Source organism: Jaculus jaculus, chromosome 12 (assembly GCF_020740685.1).
Source record: "Jaculus jaculus isolate mJacJac1 chromosome 12, mJacJac1.mat.Y.cur, whole genome shotgun sequence".
Classification (NCBI taxonomy): Eukaryota; Metazoa; Chordata; class Mammalia; order Rodentia; family Dipodidae; genus Jaculus; species Jaculus jaculus.
In genome coordinates this window covers 59,307,691-59,316,119 of record NC_059113.1, presented here as the reverse complement: position 1 = coordinate 59,316,119, position 8,429 = coordinate 59,307,691, and the positions used below count along the sequence as shown (strand labels likewise).

The window sequence follows — 8,429 nt, the reverse complement described above, 5'->3', positions numbered from 1 at the left end:
CCTGACCAGGTCCCCATCTGCGCCCTGACCCCGGCCCTGACTCCTGACCAGGTCCCCACCCGCGCCCTGACCCCGGCCCTGAGTCCTGACCACGTCCCCACCTCTGCACCTGACCCCGGCCCTGAGTCCTGACCACATCCCCACCTCTGCACCCTGACCCCGCCCCTGAGTCCTGAGCACGTCCCCACCTCTGCACCCTGACCCCGCCCCTGAGTCCGGACCACGACCCCACCCCTGCGCCCTGACCCCGCCCCTGAGTCCTGATCACGTCCCCACCTCTGCACCTGACCCCGCCCCTGAGTCCTGACCACGTCCCCACTTCTGCACCCTGACTCCGCCCCTGAGTCCTGACCACGTCCCCACCCCTGCGCCCTGACCCCGCCCACGAGTCCTGGTCACGCCCACACCTCACACTTGGGTCTTCAACCAACCAGGCTCCGCGGTCCGCGTGGGCGCACACCTGGGCTTCCCGGCCCCGCCTGATCACTCTCTAGCCCGGGTCTCGCTCTCGCCGCCAGCCCCGCCCCTAGTCTCGGCCGGACCGTCCCTCCACCTCCGAGCCCTGGTCCCGCCTCTCGCTCCAGCCCCGGGCTCGGCGAGGTGCCAGGAGGCCCAGCATCACATTCCCCCTTCGCCTGCCTCCTCGACCCTCTCCCCGGGGCCGGTCCAGCTCAGCCCGGTCTCCCCACACCCCGGCCCTGATTTCGCTCCTTTCCGCTCTACCCACCATGTGGTTTCCCCTTCCGGGCCTGACTCCTCCCTCCCCGAGGTCCGCTCCCTTCTGGGCTGCGGTAACTCAGCTTTGTCCCGCCCGCCCCGCTGGCCCCATCCCCAGCCCCGCCTCGCGGTGGGGTCTGCGGACCCGGGGGTTATTACTGGTTGGTGGTGCTTTTGGAATTGTCCTGTCTGCTCTGTTCCCGGGACAGCGGCTTCTCTAGGCGTGTTTTAAGATGGATTTTAGAAACCTAGGGTTTGATCCATTGTAGTAACGTTGCCTCTGATCCTTCGCGACACAAATGTGAGGCTCATCATTGACACGATGTCTTCTGGGTTGATTAGCCACGGTCGGGGAGGACACCAGCTTAGGCTTAAAACAATTTGGCAGTTTCAGGTTCTCACGTTATGAACCTGGAGATGACTCAGAATAGTAAGCCTAGGTTTCACTACCAGAAGAGGCAAGAAAAAAAAAAACTGTAAAAAAATTGAATCTCATAAAAGCAATACAGGGCTGGAGAGATGGCTTAGTGGTTAAGGCACGCTGCGAAGTCTAAGAACTCAGGTTCGATTCCCCAGGACCTACGTAAACCAGATGCACAAGGTGGCGCATGTATCTGGGGTTCATATGCAGAGGCTGGGGGCCCTGACACGCCCATTCTCTTTCTCTCTATCTGCCTTTTTATCTCCCTCTCTCAGTCTCTCAAATAGTAAATAAAATATTTTAAAAAAAAAAGTAAGGATACCCCAGGCGTGGCAGCACACGCCTTTAATCCTAGCACTCAGGAAGCAGAGGTAGGAGGATGCTATGAATTCTAGGCCACCCAGAGACTACAAAATGAATTCCAGATCAGCCTGGACTAGAATGAGACCCTACCTGGAGGAAAATAAAAAAGTAACAATAGAATTTTATGATGGACAAAATAGCTTCATTGATCGCATTTTATTTATTATTATTATTATTATTATTATTGTTTTGTTTTTTCGAGGTAGAGTTTCACTCTAGCCCAGGCTGACCTGGAATTCATTCTGTAGTGCCAGGCTGGACTCAAACTTAGACAGTCATCCTACCTCAGCCTGCTGGGATTAAAGTCGTGCGCCACCACGCCCAGCTAGGACCCTGTTCCTGACCCACTCCCATGGTCTTACAGGACCCCAGGCGCCTGCTGAACTGTGTAAAGCCAAATTGGAGTATGCTATTCGCCAGGTTAAAACCCTTGGGTGGGTCCCCAGAGCCCTCAGGATGACATCCAGATCCTTAACTAGTAGTTCATGGTCCACCGCGCCAGCCGCATCTCTTGTCCACTCCTCTGCTGCGCCCAGTTCCCTCTTCCTGGAAACCCAGTTTTGTTGCAGTTATAAATGTCACTTTCTTGCTTCCCCTGGGCCAGCTGAAGGCCCAGTGCAGAGCTCTTAACGGGCGTAATTAATGAACTTAGTGTCTTGTTCAGGCCGAGCTCGGTTTCCATGCCTGGTGGACCCTCCGTAGTCATTGAGTGAATAACTGAATGAGGGGCCAAACCAAGCCTAGAAGTCACGTGGGAGGCTTCTGCATAAACTCCACCCCAGCGGCTCCAGCCCCGCTACAGTCACGGGACATTTTTACCAATAGAGGTCTATGCGTGTCAGCAAGGGATCTTTCCTTAACTCGGGTCAGGATCACAGTCAGCACTCAACAATTACCCCTTGTCCCTGGGAGAGACCCACTCCTTTTGGCCTCTGGTCTGGAAGCATTAAATAAGACCAAGCAGCTGGCGGAAAACTTTCAAGGAATCTCAGTCTGGGTTCCAAGAGGCAAAAGAAGAGCACTTTTTGTTAGCTGATTGGGTTTTAAAGGAAGAGAAGTGGTGAGTTGGTAGTTGTAAGATGTTTGTATACTAAAGAATGAACAGGCTTAGCGCTGTAGTTCCTTTCCATCTCATGATTTAAAATAGAGCGTCAGAAGAGAGGAAACAGCAAAGACGGTGCTGAAATGGGGGTAAAAAGGGAAACCAAAGGGATGTGGCAGCGGTGGGATTCGAACCCACGCCATCGAAATGACTGGAGCCTAAATCCAGCGCCTTAGACCACTCGGCCACGCTACCTCCCCTGTGCGAGGCCGTCCATTCAGAGTATATTAGTGCGATGACGTAGTCGGAGAGCCTTGAGAGCTCCACCCTCCCTGAGGCTTCCGCATGCCCAGTGTGATCCCGGTGTCCGCTTGTCCCCAAACCTGAGGAGCTGGCTTCCTTAGGAATCTTGATAACTTCAGTGCTCTGGTGACCCACACGTGAATACAAGTAGGAATGCACCATTAGCAGGAAAAGAATAATTCTCCGAATATTAACGTTACTATCCAGTCCTTACGGGTGAGTCGAATTTGACTTTTGCGTTTTCCATGGGTGTGATGCTGTCTGCGGCCACCTGAGGGCAGTGTCGCGCTGCCGCAGGCTTTAGGCTAGGCTCGAGTCCCCCGGGGAACACAGCTTGCAGGGGACCCTCCCTACCGCCCCCTCCACCACCCCCCTTCCGATCACCTCCGCAATGCTCAAGGTCTGTCCCCTGGTGTCTGCATGACGGGTCCAGGGAGGAAAGTCGATGAACACTGTTGGAGCCTTTGCGTAGAGCGAGCTCCTTCAGTCCCGTTATCCCACTGGCCACGAGAGGGGACAGCGCCAGTTTGTGTCGGCCCCAACATTCCCAGTTTCTCAAGACTCACTCTAAGCAATAGCTTTTTAGAAAAATGCAATAAATATAGAGTTCGGCGTAGCAAAAGGTTCATTTCTTGCCTTTCAGAATTTAAAAACAAAACCAAGAATGGGGAGCTGCTTACATGTTTGGTGTGACTATCAGTGTCCTGGATTGGGGTGGTTTCAGCACATCCTACTGTGCTTGGTGACTATGAGAGGAAATACAGGTTTCAGCCAGGTCACCTGCTTTCCCAGTTCACCACTGCCCCAGAAATGGGAGCCCTTCTGGTGCAACGCCAGGCGGGGGTTGGGGGGTGAAAAAGGAAATGCGGGGCCTTCGGAGCCAAGTGCAGGATCTAGCCCAAGTCAAATGGAAACAAGACCAGGAAAGTACAGTACTACCAGGGGCCTCCACCAGGAGCTAGAGACGCAGCCTCGGCTTGTGGGAAGAGTTCCAGTCAGTGCGAGAAGCCGAAGTTCCTGCGGGAGCAGCTAAGCCAGCACCAGGAGTTGCTGAAACAGAAGACTAAGGGGCACCTGGAGGGCAAAGTGCACATCCCAGATGCCAGGACCGGGGCCCAGGATGCCCAGCAGGAGGAGCACAACCTCCTCAGATCTCCAGAGGAAGATCATTCTTAACCTTGAATCCAGTAGCTCACAGCTAGAGCAAGAGGATCCTCCTTCCATGAGGCCCTCAAGCTGTTTTGAAGTGACTTGGAAAACATAGACGGATGAAGTCTTCTTTGCCCACACTCTCTTCCAAGGCCTGTTTCTGGGCAGCCTTCTCATCCCTGGTATGTGTGCCTTCCCTACTGGAGCATTTCACTGCTCACCCATCCCTACCCCTTAAATAAAATAAAATATCATGTGGGTGGGGGGAGGGGAGCTGGCACCGTGGCACACACCTTTAATCCCAGAACTTGGGAGGCAGAGGTAGGAGGATCACCGTCATTTCAAGGCCACTCTGAGACTACATAGTGAATTCCAGGTCAGCCTGAGCTAGAGTGAGACCCTACCTTGACAAACCAAAAAAAGGGGGGGGGGGGGCTAGAGAGATTGCTTAGCGGTTGAGATGGCTTAGCAGTTAAGACATTTGTCTGCAAAGCCAAAGGACCCAGGTTTAATTCCCCAGGACCCATGCAAGCCAAATGTACAAGGGGCACATGCATCTGGAGTTTGTTTGCAGTGGCTACTGGCCCTGGCGTGCCCATTCTCTGTGTGTCTCTCTATCTCTGTTGCTCTCTGCTTGCAAATAAATAAATAAATAAATAAATTTTTAAACAATTTAAGAGAGAGTGGGAAGGTTGCTTGGATTGTCCAGGTGGTCCAATGAACTGCAGTGGTCTTTGTAACAGACAGGACTTCCAGAAGGAAAAATGAGGAGCTTGACTGATGCACACACAAACCAAGTAATCCAAGAACCCTTGCAAGCTGGAAAAGACAAGGAAACAGATTCTGCTCTGGAACCCCCCGCCCAAAAGAAGAACACCAAGTGTCTGCGCCCTTGATTTTAGGACTTCTGTCCTCCAGACCATGAGTTTGTGTTGTCACTGAATTTGCAGTGATTTGTTAAAGCGGCAACAGGCAAGTACTAATGTAATGAGCCTATGGTCTTGGGAACCAGAGCCCGGACACTCACTAGTCGTGTGGCATTAGGAAACTGGCTTTTCTCTGGGCCCCACTTGCTAATCTCTATAATGGAATGAAATGGCAGTAGCCAACTGACAGCATTTACTGTGAGGATTAACTTCTTTCGTTCTGAAAACATTTTCTGGGCTGGAGAGGTGGCTTAGCGGTTAAGGAACATGCCTGTGAAGCCTAAGAACCCTGGTAGGATTCTCCAGGTCCCACGTTAGCCAGATGCCCATGGTGGCACATATGTCTGGAGTTTGCAGTGGCTAGAGGCCCTGGCGTGCCCATTCTCACTCTCTCTCTGTCAATCTCTCTGTCTCTAACAAATAAATATTTAAAAATTTTTTTCTGAGTAGCACTATGTGACACTGTTCAGAGAATGAAGCAGTTGACAGTCAAATGTAGATCCCTGGAATGGAATAGAATGAAGGGTGATGGTGATTAACTCCAGGAATCTGAGTAACCCTTTACCTCCAGGTGTGTCAAGGCCTTGCTCCAGTTCTTCTACGGAATTCCATAGACTCACTGCTTCAAGGAGGTACCATGCTTTTCCCAGGACAATAGGAGGCGCTGCTAGGAGGTCAACTTTAGAACAGGTAATAGTGTACTATGACCTCAGGACTGGAAACAATGTTGGCAGCAAGAATATTCTTTGAAAACATGGGTTATTTATGTATTATTTATTTATTATGGGTTAATTACTTATTTTGTTTTTCAAAGTAGGGTGCCATGCTGACCTGGAATTCACTATGTACTCTCAGGGTGGCCTGGAACTCAGTGATTTTCCTACCCAAGTGCTGGGATTAAAGGTATACACCAGCCACCATGCCCAGTTTGTTTTTATTTTTGTTTTTGGTGTGAAGGATCAAACCCAGAGCCACATGTTAAACATGTGCTCTATCACTGAGCTATACCCCCTCTGTGTTTTTTGTTCAGTTAAGGCTACACCATCTTGCCATGTCAGAGAGAGAAACACTGCTGCTGTCCAGAACTACCCAACCTAAAAAGCTCCCAGAATTATTGTCTGGACATGGCCAGACCCAGAAGATGTGAGGATCTCCATCGGTATCTGTGGCCTGAGGAAGGGAGCCAAGTTCTTCTAAGTTCATCTTCCCACAGTTCCTCAGTGCGTTCTCCAGAAGCATGTGGCTCCAATTTCTCACTCTTTCAAGTCAGCCTAGAATTGACTGTGTAGTCTCAGGGTGGCCTTGAATTTATGGCAATCCTCCTACCAACAGGGCTGGGATTACACCTGACTTCCTACTTAGCCTTTCTCCTGCACCTTCTGGGCCAGGTCAGGAAGGGCATCTGTTTCTGGAGCTGTAGTGTTAGAATCCTCTGGCCTCCAGCACAAACCCAGCAGAGACAAGGCCTCCACCCCCCATCACCCCACCCAGCCTCACCTCACTGCTGTGTGCTGGCCTCCTCTGGGCCTGCTGACTGCTCTTCTCTGGTGACTTATGCCTTCAGTGACACAGCAAGGGCCCAGCCATGGCCGAGGAAGGGTGGAGAGACCACAGAAGCCAGGGTAATTGGGTTCTGTTTAGTTTTTGTGGAATTTTTATTTCTACAAGTAACTTCTGCAAAAGTAATCCATGTCCCTTAGTGAAATGGGCTAAGAAAAGCACACACACACACACAAAAAGTAAAATCACCATTCATTTCTCCCCCCCCCCAGTGAAACTTAATACACTTTGGAATAAAGGAAGCTGGTTTTTGTCCTTTTAAATTTAAATCACAATACTTGTGTGGTCCGCAAAAAGCTGACTGGAAAGGTTACTCTTTTACCAAAACTCTCTTTTACCTGCTTAAATTCCCATCAGCTTGTGAGAACCTACCTAAAAAAAAAAAAAATATATATATATATATATATATATATATTTTTTTTTTTTTTTTTTTAATACACACACACACATATAAATGCTACTCTCACTTTTGGTTAAGGAAGCTTCTCTTTTCAGAGGGCGGTGACCTTGGGATGACTCAGAAGGCATGCTGGAAAGAAGTGGCCAGAGTGCTCGTACTGAAATATCTCTATCACACCTTCCAAAGCTCAGGGTCTATTGTGGAAGAGGTGGCGGAGAGAATGTAAGAGCCAAAGGAAGGGTAGGACTCCTTACAACGTGCTCTTCCAGACACAAAATGGCCTGGATATCCATGACCTCACAGTGCCTGGACACTACCTGCACAAGACCATCATAATAGGAGGAAAAGATCATGACATCAAAATAAAAGACTGATTGAGATGGGGAGGGGGTATGGTGGAGAATGGAGTTGAGAAGTTGTTAATAAAAATAAATATTGTGGGGCTGGAGAGATGGCTTAGCGGTGAAGCGCTTGCCTGTGAAGCCTAAGGACCCCGGTTCGAGGCTCAGTTCCCCAGGTCCCACGTTAGCCAGATGCACAAGGGGGCGCACGTGTCTGGAGTTCGTTTGCAGAGGCTGGAAGCCCTGGCGCGCCCATTCTCTCTCTCTCCCTCTATCTGTCTTTTTCTCTGTGTCTGACGCTCTCAAATAAATAAATAAATAATTTAAAAAAAAAGAGATATAATGCTTTATTAAAAAATATTGTTTTTTAAACACCAACAAAAAGCTATAAACATGAGAGATGTGAGAGGGGGTAGAGTTAGGGTGACTGAAGGTGAAAAGTGCAGGAAAGTTTGCTGCTAGAAATCCAAGATGATCTGACTTCTTATCTCTTGCCTAGTGCCGCAGACCTATTTTTCCAGGGTCAGGACCTCTCCTGGGAGGGAGGTCTTTCATAGGAAGGACTTAAACATTGTGGTTGGTCAAGTTCAGATCCCGGAACTTGGTGCCAGAGCTAATCTCTTCCTGAGACCGCCCCAAGCCCTAACCAACAGCTGGCCCTGTGGTTCACCTGAGCCAGAAGACAGCCTCTACACTAAGGTGGTAAATACCTTCGCGAGGGGAGGGCTGACTCTCTGATCACTTGGGAACTTCCAGCTGTGGGTTAGTTTTTCCCTTGGCTGACTTGGCCCAGGCTCCACGTAGGCCGTAGCCAAGGCCCAGCCGGGAGGGACCCTGCTGTCCACCTGGGCTCTTTATCGCCTCCAGCTCCCCACCTGCCAGGAGCTCCTTGAACTTTTTTTCTCTTTTCTTTCCACCCTTTTTTCTCCAGGCCCTCCATATGGGATCTCTAGCCATGTGGGTGCCTTTCCTTGGCTCTACTTCCTTCAATAAATGTAATAAATTAATAATTATCCTTCTCAGTTTTATTTTTTTAGTCAATGCTTTGACAAAAATTAGAAACAAACCTAGGTTTTTAAAATTTTTTTTTGTTTATTTTTATTTATTTATTTGAGAGAGACAGGCAGAGAGAGAGACAGATAGAGAGAGAATGGGTACGCCAGGGCCTCCAGCCTCTGCAAAAGAACTCCAGATGCATGTGCCCCCT

General features: G+C 49.9%; 1 non-coding gene across 1 annotated transcript; it reads right to left on the bottom strand.

The window, feature by feature from the left end:
* Positions 1-2,716: 2,716 nt before the first annotated feature.
* Trnal-uag lies at positions 2,717-2,798 on the bottom strand. The gene has a single exon. It is a non-coding gene; the product is annotated as a tRNA-Leu (tRNA).
* Between the last annotated feature and the right edge of the window lie 5,631 nt (positions 2,799-8,429).